This window comes from Oncorhynchus clarkii, chromosome 3 (assembly GCF_045791955.1).
Source record: "Oncorhynchus clarkii lewisi isolate Uvic-CL-2024 chromosome 3, UVic_Ocla_1.0, whole genome shotgun sequence".
In the NCBI taxonomy this organism is placed as follows: Eukaryota; Metazoa; Chordata; class Actinopteri; order Salmoniformes; family Salmonidae; genus Oncorhynchus; species Oncorhynchus clarkii.
Genome location: NC_092149.1, coordinates 85545713 through 85561244, shown reverse-complemented (window position 1 = coordinate 85561244; position 15532 = coordinate 85545713). Strand labels below are relative to the sequence as shown.

Below are 15532 nucleotides of genomic sequence, written 5' to 3'. Positions count from 1 at the left end.
TTAATGTAATGGTTGTCTCATTATTCTACAGTTTAATGTAATGGTTGTCTCATTCTACAGTTTAATGGTCTGGTCTCATTATTCTACAGTTTAATGTAATGGTTGTCTCGCTCGGTGCTCCATGTCAATTGTTATGCCAACCCAATGTGAGGAACTGAAATTCCCTGGAATTATCACTAAACCTAGCTCAGAACACCAGCAAGTGAACTCTGCTATGGGGACCTTAGGCAGAACATCTTTGTTTTCTCCAAAAGAGGTTCTGAAAATATTTGGCTAAGAAAAGCAGGAGGCATTAATACAGATTTCACAGACTTATTTTGAAAGCAAGATTTCACCAGATAATTCCACCTCTAAACCTACTACTGTTGTGTTGTAGTCAATCTGACGCTTGACTTTAGACAAAAAATTGGACGGAGTTTATGTTTTACGGAGTAGTATACACCGTAGCAATTTTTTTCTCCCTCAGTTGCTTTATGACACTAATACCTAATTAAATGAATCATAATCTATCAGGCAGAAGGAGTTTACAGTTTATGGTTGTGACTCCAATGATGATTCCAATATGGTTTGTTTAAATCTATTAAAAGTAGAGAACCTTCCAGACCATGAGTGGTCTTGTTTCACTACATGTAATGAGGACATGAATAAAGGGTCCTTATGGTATAGCTGTCACTGCTCATTCCTGATTCAATTTAGACATATCTGACGGAGTTGACCAAATCTCCGGACACATCTTTAAGTTTTGAGAGAAATATTCTTTAAAGTCACAGAGGGTTATTGCAAGATATGACATCAGTTAATAGCTATTATTGAAATGACATCAGTTAATATCCATTAATTGTATTTTTATTTTATTTTTTTACCTTTATTTAACTAGGCAAATCAGTTAAGAACAAATATCCATTATTGAAATGACATCAGTTAATACCCATTATTGAGATGACATCAGTTAATATCCATTACTGAAATAACATAGGTTAATACCCATTATTGAGACGACATCAGTTAATATCCATTTTTGAAATGACATCAGTTAATATCCATTATTGAAATGACACCAGTTAATATCCATTATTGAGATGACATCAGTTAATATTCGTGATTGAAATAACATCAGTTAATATCCATTATTGAGACGACGTCAGTTAATATCCATTATTGAAATGACATCAGTTAATATCCATAATTGAGATGACATCAGTTAATATCCATTATTGAGATGACATCAGTTAATATCCATTATTGAGATGACATCAGTTAATACCCATTATTGAGATGACATCAGTTAATATCCATTATTGCCAGTTTTTAGAACACCTTTTTGGAGAGTTTGAAATTTGGATCCTTTGCTCAGGACAAGGGCATTTCCAGGCATAGAGTCGACATGGAAACAAAATAAGATTGAAAGTATTTAGAAAATTCCCAAAACAAATATTTTCCTTATAAAATTCCCTTAATATACATTTTAAGCTCAAATAATGCAAGAAAGTCATTTTTTTTCAACCATAAAAATTTATTTTTCCTGCCGGATAAGAATTGTCCCGACTTTCAAGAATCACTGAGCTAATTTCCTGCTATTCTACTCATTTAGCCATGAGGCTGAAAGAAAACGTTTCGTTTTAAGCTAATTTTGTGTAATTATATATATATACACATATAAAAAATCATGGCTATTGACATGTTCATATGCTATATGGGGGGATTGTGGGGGACCCCAGAGTATGTAGCACCCCCCCCCCCCCCCCCCTCCCACACACACACACACCCGCCTTGCCAGTGTGCACAGTGCAATATAACTGTTCGATACACACTATAGACTGACTGGAAAGGTTAATTCCCACAGTCAACGTCCTGCAATGAGAGCTAAAGTGAATGTTTCTGAGTAGGTTGATACCCCATTTAATGGGTGCATAATAGGTTAGGCTGTAAAGTGTATAAGTATGCCCCCAATGCAAGTCTAAAGTCTGTTACAGCCACAGTGCAATTCCGACAGATTTTTACTTTCAATTTAACTAATTATCATCTTTTGTTATAAATTTGTTTAACAACATTCAGACTTTGTTTCGCATTATCTAGTCCAAATATGGCATGATTCCATTATTTGTATCTGTTTAATCACTTTCAGATGTGGACTTTTCTTTTTCTGAAGGCAAAGCACAAATTCCACAATTGCGGCTAACTAATTCCTTATTGCGTCTAGCATCACACAGGTGGAAGAGGACACGGAGACGCGCTTTCTATCACACAACGTCATCGCGTCCCTTGCGTGTGTGTGCGTGTGAGACAGAGGAATTCGAGAAGGTGGCGAAGAGAGAGAGATTGTGAAATCATGAAAACGGGTTGTTGTTGTCTGAAGGAATAACCTATGCGACAAAAAAAATGTAAACAATTCAACGGCGATCTTCTTTTGCGTCGGTGAGTAGCTAATTACGTTTTCACAGTGTTGTGTAATTATTATTTTACTGTACACTGGTCGACTGACAGTGGAATATCCTGGATAGTAAACTGATAAATTAGCTTTTCTGTTGGCTAGCTAGCTAGCGAAGTTATCCTGTGGAAATCACTGCTCCTCCGCAGCAGTTTAGCGGTTTTGTTGTTAAATAATGCAAACCCAAACGGTGAGTATTTTGCTGGTTTAATATGACTTTTGTCATTTTGCTTGCTAACGTTATTTAACCACGTTGAGTGTGAACAAATCAGTTTTTTTTGTTGCTAACGTTTAAATCGCCGAAGAAGGAGACATAACGTTATATGAGGTAGCTAGATAAACAGTTTTTATTAGCTAAATTAGCGCCTTATTGAAACACATTATTGTGTTATTAGCTAAACACTGCATCAAACATCAGCACTGTGAATACAGTCTGTGACAGAGGGATGTTATGCCAACGACCAGCAGGCAGGCACACTAGTTCCTAAAATATTCCCTTAATGTTACTTTATATTCACTTTGGGAGTTTTGAAATGTGTAGCTAGCACCATTTCCCAGTGATTGTAATTGCTAACGTCAGCAATGCTAATAAACGAAGCTAACTGGCTATTTAGCTTAGCCAATCAATTGCTAGTTAGCTAGCTTGTTGCTGGTTATTTTAGGATTGGGATAAATATTTTCTATTTTTTTTTATTCTAAGCTCATATCTATCAAATGTCTAACCTTCTTTATTAATAATTGACCTGCATCATGTCAAGGTTGGCTGAGGATGTTGTAGCTAGTGTTTCTAAAAACTTGTTGAGACACGATCTTCACCTTTTTGACTGTATGATCTACTAGTCTTTCTAGTTAACCTTCATTGTTTTCAGAGTGCAACAGCTTGCATTTTACATTCCTCTCGGTCTACTTCAACACTGGCACAGACCCTGAAATTATTCTGCGAATGATTTATAATTCTTCAGCACATTTTTAAGTTGGTTATTGAGAACATTTGAGACATGACCGAACTGTCCAGGTCAGGAGGTTCTTTGTTGAGATGGACTTGACACGACAGGCTGAGGAGCAATGGTGGCTGACTTGCCACTCAATCATTTATCACGGAGAAGCATCTTTCTGTGGCCAGAGAGAGAGAGCACCCTATTACCTAAGTTATGTAGTGCACTACTTTTGACCGTCAAAAGTAGTGTGCTATACAGGGGATAGGGTGTCATTTCAGATGCAGGCACAAGAGTTCAACAAACATGACTGGTCAGTTGGCCTCTCATGAGAAACTCTTCCCTACCCTCATATTTTATCTCTGCCCATTTGTGAGCGTTACATGGCTTTCACTGAGTCTTTAGGATGTGTGTGTGTCTGTGTGTGGGAGGTCTGATAACATCATATATAGACTACCTCTCTGGGAACTGACTCTGCCTCTCTGCCTCAGGCCTGCTGGATCTCAGCAGAATCATATCTAGCATATTCACCCAGTTTCTCATCTCTTCCTTTCATACACACACCTCATTCTCTCTCTCTCTCATATTCTCTCTCTCGACAGAAATATAGACACTCTTGGAGATCCCATAAAGAGCAACAGTAGAACCCAACATAACTACAGATCCCATAAAGAGCAGCCTTAGAACCCAACCTATCTAGAGATCCCATAAAGGCCTCTCACTGTGCTGAGTGAGGCAGCCTAACGTCTAATTTCTGCTCTGACTGTCCGCGTCGACAGAACGGTTTCAAGGTTTGGTTAAGTTTATTTTGGCATTTTATTATGTTAATAATAATTAATAATGTTGTTACAAAAGCAGCAGCTACTCTTCCTGGGGTTTATCATGGATCCCCATTAGGTCCTGCCAAGGCAGCAGCTACTCTTCCTGGGGTTTATTATGGATCCCCATTAGGTCCTGCCAAGGCAGCAGCTACTCTTCCTGGGATTTATTATGGATCCCCATTAGTTCCTGCCAAGGCAGCAGCTACTCTTCCTGGGGTTTATTATGGATCCCCATTAGTTCCTGCCAAGGCAGCAGCTACTCTTCCTGGGGTTTATTATGGATCCCCATTAGGTCCTGCCAAGGCAGCAGCTACTCTTCCTGGGGTTTATTATGGATCCCCATTAGGTCCTGCCAAGGCAGCAGCTACTCTTCCTGGGGTTTATTATGGATCCCCATTAGGTCCTGCCAAGGCAGCAGCTACTCTTCCTGGGGTTTATTATGGATCCCCATTAGTTCCTGCCAAGGCAGCAGCTACTCTTCCTGGGGTTTATTATGGATCCCCATTAGTTCCTGTCAAGGCAGCAGCTACTCTTCCTGGGGTTTATTATGGATCCCCATTAGGTCCTGCCAAGGCAGCAGCTACTCTTCCTGGGGTTTATTATGGATCCCCATTAGGTCCTGCCAAGGCAGCAGCTACTCTTCCTGGGGTTTATTATGGATCCCCATTAGTTGTTACAAAATCAGCAGCTACTCTTCCTGGGGTTTATTATGGATCCCCATTAGCTGTTACAAAAGCAGCAGCTACTCTTCCTGGGGTTTATTATGGATCCCCATTAGTTCCTATCAGGGCAGCAGCTACTCTTCCTGGGGTTTATTATGGATCCCCATTAGTTGTTACAAAAGCAGCAGCTACTCTTCCTGGGGTTTATTATGGATCCCCATTAGTTGTTACAAAAGCAGCAGCTACTCTTCCTGGGGTTTATTATGGATCCCCATTAGTTGTTACAAAAGCAGCAGCTACTCTTCCTGGGGTTCCACACAGAACACATAACATGAAACCTAATACAGAACATTAATAGACACGAACAGCTCAAGGACAGAGCTACACACGTTTTTAGTTCTGTTCACCTCATAACTGACCTTTGTCTTTCCTTTCTACATCCTTATTGTGTACGTGCAGCCGTAATCTCCCAGTGTTAGAATATGAGCAGGTGGACTTTGAGCTCAACTTACTGACTTTTATAGCACCTGAAGAATGTGACCTGGAAATAAAATCCCCACCGTTTTTGTACATTAGCCGGATACATAGTTCTGCCGTGGCACACCTCCAAGCTTATTTTCTTTCCCCACATTTAGCTCAGGGATTGAAAGGCTGACTTCTTTGTTTTGTCAGACATATTGAGCCTTAAGCTTAGCTGCTGTTCAGCTTATAAACCCGCAAACACAAGTTCTGCCATGGGATAGGCCTGTATGGCTAAGGTGCTTTGTGGGAGCACTGCCTATGAGTTGATTATATGATGTTGTACAACAGGCAAGAAAACAGAGGAAACATGACTGAAATGCGCCTGGATTCAACATACCGTAGATTGTTAGCCGTTCGTTAAGGTTTTTGTTAAAGTTTGAGTTCGGACTGGCCATTTCCTTCATTCTTGAGGACCCCTTCTACTCTCCCTGACTTATATGACTAAGATTGTGCCTTTGGCTTTTGGACAACGAAAGAAAGTTGATATGAAAACCAATAGAACAGGAGAGAAATTCTGGTTAATGGAATGATGAAGATTTATTTAAAAAATTGCCTCTTAAGTTTTTACGGATGGATTTTTTTTGCAAGGCTACTTTGAAGCAAGGTAAGACATGGCTCGTTATTTTAAGTAAAGTAAAACGCTCAGGTTTCAAACAATTATGCTACCTCGAGCTCAGATTGCGCAATGCTGCCTGACAGGTGATATTCCTCTAACTAGGCTCTGTGGCGTGTGATACATGACGACAAACAAATACCCAATTTAATTACACTATGCATATTAACCTATAGACCAATAAGCATGACTGGGCAATTTTTTTCGGCGGTTAAGCAATTTTTTAATCTTTTTTTTCTCCCATTTATTTAACTAGACAGGTCTGTTAAGAACACATTCTTATTTTCAATGACTGCCTACGGGGGAACAGTGGGTTAACTGCCTTGTTGAAGGGCAGAACGACAGATTTTTACCTTGTCAGCTCGGGGATTTGATCTTGCAACCTTTTGGTGACTAGTCCAATGCTCTAACCACTAGGCTACCTGCCGCCTCTACACTCTAACCACTAGGCTACCTACCGCCTCTACACTCTAACCACTAGGCTACCTGCCGCCGAAGGTTAACTATGTTAATTAGCGGTTAACTATTAACATCCCTACTTGTTATCCTCTTTTACATTCCCTGTTTTATTTATGGTACTTTTCACCCCCTTTTTCTCTCCAATTTCATGATATCCAATTGGTAGTTACAGTCTTGTCCCATCACTGCAGCTCCCGTACGGACTCGGGAGAGGCGAAGTTCGAGAGCCATGCGTCCTCCGAAACATGACGCTTCCAAGCCACACTGCTTCTTAACACACTGCTCGTTGAACCCGGGAAGCACCGGCCGCACCAATGTCTTGTTGGAAACACCATACAGCTGGCAACTGAAGTCATCGTGCATTGCGCCCAGCCCGCCACAAGGAGTTGCTAGATCTCAATGGGACAAATCCCGGCCGGCCAAAACCCTTCCCCTAACCCGGACAACACTGGGACATTTGTGCACTGACTCACTTGTTCTTATGTCCCCATGTTGTTGATGAGCGATGATACAGTACCCTCTGCCATCCTGAAGAAGCACTCCCACATGTTGTTGATGAGAGATGATACAGTACCCTCTGCCATCCTGAAGAAGCACTCCCACGTGTTGTTGATGAGAGATGATACAGTACCCTCTGCCATCCTGAAGAAGCACTCCCACGTGTTGTTGATGAGAGATGATACAGTACCCTCTGCCATCCTGAAGAAGCACTCCCACGTGTTGTTGATGAGAGATGATACAGTACCCTCTGCCATCCTGAAGAAGCACTCCCACGTTGTCTCTGACTTGACCTGAGCTGTGGTTTTAGCGGTTTGTCCTGCGCTCCGTAAACAACCGTTAACAAAACAGAACACGAGGAGGATTCCAGTCCACCTGGCTGTGCTGCTGCTCCGGTTTCAACTGTTCTGCCTGCGGCTATGGAATCCTGACCTGTTCACCGGACGTGCTACCTTGTCCCAGACCTGCTGTTTTCAACTCTCTAGAGACAGCAGGAGTGATAAAGATACTTAATGATCGGCTATGAAAAGCCAACTGACATTTACTCCTGAGGTGCTGACTTGCTGCACCCTCGACAACTACTGTGATTATTATTATTTGACCCTGCTGGTCATCTATGAACATTTGGACATCTTGGCCATGTTCTGTTATAATCTCCACCCGGCACAGCCAGAAGAGGACTGGCCACCCCACATACCTAGAGAGGAACCAGGCTTTCTTCCTAGGTTCTGGCCTTTCTAGTGAGTTTTTCCTAGCCACCGGGCTTCTTCACCTGCATTGCTTGCTGTTTTGGTGGTTTTAGGCTGGGTTTCTGTACAGCACTTTGAGATATCAGCTGATGTACAAAGGCCTATATAAATACATTTGATTTGATTCTGTTCTACTCCAGTCGTTAAACTGGAAGACTTCTGACCTCTTGTCTTGTGTTTTGAAACAGCCTAATAGTGGTTGTTTAGACTGGTGAGTAATGGCTGGGACTCCCAGAGGACGGCGTGCCACTGGGATGAAACCGAACACTGCCTGTCGTAGCCCAGCATTCGGAGACAGTGCTCTAACAGTACACCTTCACTGTCACTACTGTCTGTCTGTCTTCACCAGACTAGACCTGTAGTTTAGTATAATACAATGGTTTACCACAGCCTATAACCAAACTCTGTCTCTCCGTCTGTCTCTCTGTCTTTCAATATTCAGTCCCGGGGTAGCAGTTGGGGCTAAGGAAGGCTAAGCTGATTGCTGCTGGCTGGTGACTTCCCTTAGAAGCTGGTGTTGGACTGGAGTAGCCAGCTAGGGCCATGAGCCAGAAGTCCTTCTTCCCTCTGTGGACCAGAGCCAACATGGAGGTTTAGACCAGACAGACGCCGAGCAAGTGTTCAGGTAAGATGGTGTTTTTTTTTTTTACAGGACCTCTCTCTCTCTCTCTCTGTACACGTGATGTAAGCAAACGAAACCGCAATGAATCGTAGTGACTCTCTGAGGTGCTACGAAACGTACTTTATCTCCCAGCAGCCTCTGTTCTCGTCTTGAGCCAAGTATAGCAGTGCGTTGTCGTGATTGAATTGTTTTGAGGAAATGTTCAAGACACTGCTTCTGTGAAGAATGATGGTAGCTGGTAAAGAATGTAGACTGATGATGGTGGAGCAGATCATGCTGCCGGGGGTAGCCCATCCTTAATATGTTCACTTTCAGTTTCTTTTTAACTTTTTGCTGTAGGTCGGAGCATCTCAAATGCCTCTGAACTGTAGCCTAATAGGTTTTAGGAGAACAGTATAGGGAATTTAAACTTTTCTTGGACAGTGTACTCGCAAATTTTTTCCCCAACATCGGACACTCTAGCGGTTAGAGGAATAAATCACCTCGAGCTCAACATTTTAAATGGACTGTAAAATATTGGTACGTTTTGCGACTAAAGACACCCTTCCAGCTAGCTGACCACCGATATACATGGCTATTTATGTAAGTTAGGTTTTGAAAGTTAATTTTTAAACATTTTTAATTTATACACACATTTTGTGGGACACTCTGTATATTGTAAAATTAGACCACACGTCATTTAATATACAACTTTTTTTCTCTGAAATATAGATAACGGATTTCAGGCAAGTAATTTTTTTTTTTAACTCGAAGGCTAGCCAATTATCTAGTAAACACTTCGGATATAAGGTTGTATTTATAAAAATAAATAATAATAAAAAAAAAATATATATATATATATATATATTGTAATTGATTGATTTGATAATACGTTACTTTTTTTGTTGTTGTGTAAACTGCTTATCAAAAAGCTTATTTCCACTGAAATGTCAAACATGCTAATTGCTAACATTAGCTAACATTTTTATGACACCAATAATCACAAATCCATTGATGGCTTGATCACAAGATAACACTTGTTGAAGGTAATATATATATATATATATATATATATATATATATATATATATATATATTTTTTTTTAAACGCTGTTGATAACGCTATGCCGATAATACGGGGTGCTAAGGTTTGTTATCCTCATCTCATTCTGAGGTGAGTGGTACCACCACTACATTTTCAGTTCGTCTGGGCCTGGGAACAGAGCTGGAAAGACAGCAGGAGGATACTGCTGCTTCTCTCTCTTTCTCAAGCTGTTCTCTTCCTCTACTTTGTCTTCCTCCTCTTAGCAGAGACACAAACTCACATTTTAACAGCTTTACGTAGTTAGACAAACAGTGGTTGTGTGTGTGTGTGTGTGTGTGTGTGTGTGGGGGGGTGATTGTTGGGTTCATCTACAAGTCCATGCTAGGTAAAGCTCCGCCTTATCTCAGTTCACTGGTTACGATGGCAACACCCATCCGTAGCACGCGCTCCAGCAGGTGTATCTCACTGATCATCCCTAAAGCCAACACCTCATTTGGCCGCCTTTCGTTCCAGTTCTCTGCTGCCTGTGATTGGAACGAATTGCAAAAATCGCTGAAGTTGGAGACTTTTATCTCCCTCACCAACTTCAAACATCTGCTATCTGAGCAGCTAACCGATCGCTGCAGCTGTACATAGTCTATTGGTAAATAGCCCACCCATTTTCACCTACCTCATCCCCATACTGTTTTTATTTATTTATTTTTCTGCTCTTTTGCACACCAATATCTCTACCTTTACATAACCATCTGATCATTTATCACTCCAGTGTTAATCTGCATAATTGTAATTATTTGCCTACCTTCTCATGCCTTTTGCACACAATGTATATATAGACTCCCCTTTTTTCTACTGTGTTATTGACTTGTTAATTGTTTACTCCATGTGTAACTCTGTGTTGTCTGTTCACACTGCTATGCCTTATCTTGGCCAGGTCGCAGTTGCAAATGAGAACTTGTTCTCAACTAGCCTACCTGGTTAAATAAAGGTGAAATAAAAAATAATAAAAAAATTGTTGGGTTCAGTCAGAGCTCCTTTGAAGGGACGCACCCAGCGACAGATGATGTCATTGGAACTTCGGACCAGGCCGGGCCCCATCTCAGGCTGGCTCTTGGAAGGAAACTGTCACAGGATGTTCCAGGGAAGTTTTTTGGGGGGGAAAGGCATGACCGGGTGGGGCAGGGAGGATTTACCAGCTCTGTTTTTGTTGTTTGAGTCTGTCTGCTGTTAGCTCTTTGACTGACCATTTCAGAAGTTACGTAAGAGATGCCCTGTGTCCTACTAATACTTTTGCTTTGTGGTCTGTCTTTTCTTTTGACATGATAAACAAAGTTAGAGAAGAAATCCTGTTTTTAAATTGTGGACGCGGAAGGTTAATGTTATTCTATGTTACATGCTATTACATGTTCGGATTCCAGGTTGTCTGAAATCAGTACTTTCCATCTCCGTAGCGTTGTAACCTTGTTTTTGTGCCTAAAGGACAGAGCTGGCTGACGTAATGTGCAGTGAACATCCATGAAAGGGATTGATATGCAGCTGAACATGCTGTGATAAATCACACGGCCTGTGGAAATGGTTGTTGCCTCGGAATGTGGGGGGGGGCGTGTTGCTGTCGTCTAGGTTTTGGGGGCGGGGTCAAACGTTGTCCTATCGTGATATACCGTGCTATCGCTAATTTCCTTTCTGTAATATGAAGTGTTGACGGAGTGAACGACGAGTGGTAAAACTCACTTTAACATGTATTGCTGGTGAGTGCCTGAGGCGATAGTCATTTGGTTCAGTCAGGAAAACCATCCTGTAATCTAGTCATGGCTCATCCTATAATGACTACCTAATGTACACACACACACCTTTTCTAGTCATATACTGTCTATACACACCATTCATATACACAGTGAGTCACGTGACTGTGACCTCCTTACTTCATTTGCACACGCTGTATATAGATTTTTCTATTGTGTTATTGACTGTACGTTTGTTTATTCCATGAGTTTGTTTTTGACGCTTTGCTTTATCTTGACCAGGTTGCAGTTGTAAATGAGAACTTGTTCTTAACTGGCCTCCCTGGTTAAATAAAGGTGAAATAAAAAAATATAAAGCAGACAGGCATCGAGGCATCCAGTTACTGTTTGATTGAAAGTTAGAATGGGCAAAACGAGTGACCTAAGGAACTTTGAACGTGGTGTGATCATCGGTGCCAGGCGCACTGGTTCCAGTACCTCAGAAACGGCCGGCCTCCTGGGCTTTTCACACGCGACGTTAGAATGGGCAGAACGAGTGACCTAAGGAACTTTGAACGTGGTGTGATCATCGGTGCCAGGCGCACTGGTTCCAGTACCTCAGAAACGGCCGGCCTCCTGGGCTTTTCACACGCGACGTTAGAATGGGCAGAACGAGTGACCTAAGGAACTTTGAACGTGGTGTGATCATCGGGGCTAGAATTTTCAATTCGATTATGATTTATTTTACCTTTATTTAACCTGTTGTGTCGACCAAACCCGGATCCGGGATTCTATTTACAGACCTAAGCTCATTACCATAACGCAACGTTAACTATTCATGAAAATCGCAAATGAAATGAAATAAATATGCCATCTCTCAAGCTTAGCCTTTTGTAAACAACACTGTCATCTCAGATTTTCAAAATATGCTTCTCAACCATAGGAAAACAATCATTTGTGTAAAAGTGGCTAGCTAGCGTAGCATTTAGCGTTAGCATTAGCGTTAGCATCCAGCACGCAAGATTTCAACAAAAACATAAAAGCCTTCAAATAAAATCATTTACCTTTGAAGAACTTTAGATGACTCAGTTAGATAGCAGATGCTCAGTTTTTCCCAAAAAGATTCTTTGTGTATTAGAAATAGCTCCGTTTTGCACATCACATTTGGCTACCAAAAAAAAAACGAAAATTCAGTTCTCAAAACGCGAACTTTTTTCCAAATTAACTCCATAATATCGACTGAAAACATGGCAAACGTTGTTTAGAATCAATCCTCAAGGTGTTTTTCACATATCTCTTCAATGATATATCGTTCGTGGAAGCATGGTTTCTCCCCTCAATCAAATGGAAAAGTACAAGCAGCTGGCGTTTGCGCACCGAATTCCACTTAGGACACCAGGCGGACGCTTGGAAAATGTAGTCTCTTATGGTCAATCTTCCAATGATATGCCTACAAATACGTCACAATGCTGTAAACACCTTGGGAAAACGACAAAGTGTAGGCTCATTCCTTGCGCAATCACAGCCATATAAGGAGACAATGGAAAACAGAGCTTCAGAGATTCTGCTCATTTCCTGGTTGACGTATCATCTTGGTTTCGCCTGTAGAATGAGTTCTGGGGCACTTACAGACAATATCTTTGCAGATTCTGAAACTTCAGAGTGTTTTCTTTCAAAAACTGTCAAGAATATGCATAGTCGAGCATCTTTTCGTGACAAAATATCGCGCTTAAAACGGGAACGTTTTTTATCCAAAAATGAAATAGCGCCCCTAGAGATCCAACAGGTTAACCAGGTAGGCCAGTTGAGAACAAGTTCTCATTTACAACTGCGACCTGGCCAAGATGAAGCAAAGCACTTCGACACAAACAACAACACAGAGTTACACATGGAATAAACAAACATACAATCAATGATACAGTAGAAAAAAAAGTTTATATACCGTTTGTGCAAATGAGGTAAGAAGTAAATACAATATACCAATTAAACACTGGAGTGATTGATGTGCAGAAGATGAATGTGCACGTAGAGATACTGGGGTGCAAAGGAGCAAGATAGATAAATAAATAAATAAATACATACAGTATGGGGATGAGGTAGTTGGATGGGCTATTTACAGATGGGGTATGTACAGGTGCAGTGATCTGTGAGCTGGTGCTTAAAGCTAGTGAAGGAGATGTGAGGCTTCAGTGATTTTTGCAGTTCGTTCCAGTCATTTGCAGCAGAGAACTGGAAGGAAAGGCGGCTAAAGGAGGAATTGGCTTTGACGGTGACCAGTGAGATATACCTGCTGGAGCGCGTGCTACGGTTGGGTGCTGCTATGGTGACCAGTAAGCTGAGATAAGGTGGGGCTTTACCTAGCAGAGACTGGTTAAATAAAGGTGAAATAAAAAAAATTAAGACACACAAATGACTCATGGGAGCAAGAGATCCTCCTCCCGCTGCTGCTGGTCTTCACATCCTACTGTTACTCACCAAATAGACCACACCAACTTCTCCATTTAGAGTGCCAATTTATTTAACCATTTGTACCGATCTGCGTGCTAGTTATGCTTTTATAAGCACATTTTGTTTAATTTATAATAATGTCTTCGTATCTAAATCATTACAGTGCCTTGCAAAAGTATTCAACCTCCTTGGTGTTTTTCCTATTTTGTGCATTACAACCTGTAACTTAAATGGATTTCTATTTGGATTTCATGTCATGGACATAAACAAAATAGTCCAAAGTGGTGAAGTGAAATGAAAAAAATAACTTGTTTCAAAAATAAATGTAAAAAAATGTAAACGCAAAAGTGGTTTGTGTTTATGTATTCACCTCCTTTGCTATGAAGCTCCTAAATAAGATCTGGTGCAACCAATTACCTTCGGAAGTCACGTAATTAGTTAAATTACGGTCCACCTGTGGGCAATTAAGTGTCACATGATCTCAGTACCTGTTCTGAAAGGCCACAGAGTCTGCAACACCATTAAGCAAGGGGCACCATGAAGACCAAGGAGCTCTCCAAACAGGTCAGGGACAAAGTTGTGGAGAAGTACAGATCAGGGTTGGGTTATAAAAAATATCTGAAACTTTGAACATCCCACGGAGCACCATTTAAATCCATTATTAAAAAATGGAAAGAATATGGCACCATAACAAACCTGCCAAGAGAGGGCTGCCCACCAAAACTCACAGACCAGGCAAGGAGGGCATTAATCAGTGGCAACAAAGAGACCAAAGATAACCCTGAAGGAGCTGGAAAGCTCCACAGCGGAGATTGGAGTATCTGTCCATAGGGCCACTTTAAGCTGTACTCTCCACAGAGCTGGGATTTACGGAAGAGTGGCCAGAAAAGAGCCATTGCTTAAAGAAAAAAGTAAGCAAACATGTTTTGTGTTCGCCAAAAGGCATGTGGGAGACTCCCCAAACATATGGAAGAAGGTACTCTGGTCAGATGAGGAAACAATTGAGCTTTTTGGCTTTCAAGGAAAATGTAAACCCAACACCTCTCATCACCCCGAGTTCATCATCCCCACAGTGAAGCGTGGTGGCAGCATCATGCTGTGGGGATGTTTTTCATCGGCAGAGACTGGGAAACTGGTCAGAATTTAAGGAATGATGGATGGCACTAAATACAGAGAAATTCATGAGGGAAACCTGTTTCAGTCTTCCAGAGATTTGAGACTGGGACAGCGGTTCACCTTCCAGCAGGACAGTGGCCCTAAGCATACTGCTAAAGCAACACTCGAGTGGTTTAAGGGGAAACATTTTGAATGGCCAGACCTCAGTCCAATTGAGAATATGTGGTTGACTTGAAGATTGCTGTACACCAGTGGAACCCATCCAACTTGAAGGAGCTGGAGCAGTTTTGCCTTGAAGAATGGGCAAAAATCCCAGTGGCTAGATGTGCCAAGTTTATAGAGACACCCCAAGATACTTGCAGCTGTAATTGCTGCAAAAGGTGGCTCTAGTAATTATTGACTTTGGTTGGGGGTGAATAGTTATGCACGTTCAAGTTTTCTGTTTTTTGTCTTTATTTCCTGTTTGTTCCACAGTATAAATAAACAAATATTTTTCAAAGTGGTAGGCATGTTGTGTAAATCAAATGATTACAAACCCCTCAAAAATCAGATTTAATTCCAGGTTGAAAGGCAGCAAAGTAGGAAAAATGCCAAGGGGGGTGAATACTTTCGCAAGCCACTGTATCATGTGGTTAATCAAAATTCTCGGTATGCCACCCCCGCATCCTCCACAATGGTTTAGTCCACTGAGACAGCCGTGAATCAGACCAGTGTCTCATGTGCCAACAAAAATAGGTGTATATTTTAGACTGCTCAATTAAAACATTTTTGGGGGTCGATCAACAGTCCATCAAGCAATCGACTAAATGGGGTCAGTCCTACTATAGTGTATGTACTATTTAGGCAGCTGTACTGAGCCATAAGGGAGACTTGGCATCTACCACCCCACTATCAGATTAGAGCCATAAGGGAGGCTA

At 41.3% G+C, this 15532-nt stretch overlaps 1 protein-coding gene across 2 annotated transcripts in view; it reads left to right on the top strand.

The window, feature by feature from the left end:
* The first annotated feature begins 2322 nt into the window (after positions 1–2322).
* LOC139405527 (FHF complex subunit HOOK-interacting protein 1B-like) overlaps positions 2323–15532 on the top strand; it is a 78924-nt gene continuing 65714 nt past the window's right edge. For both annotated transcript variants that reach the window (XM_071147933.1, XM_071147934.1), the window contains exons 1-2: positions 2323–2415; positions 8130–8312. The gene's annotated coding sequence lies outside the window, so the exon portion shown is untranslated. The remainder of the gene's footprint in view (positions 2416–8129; positions 8313–15532) is intronic.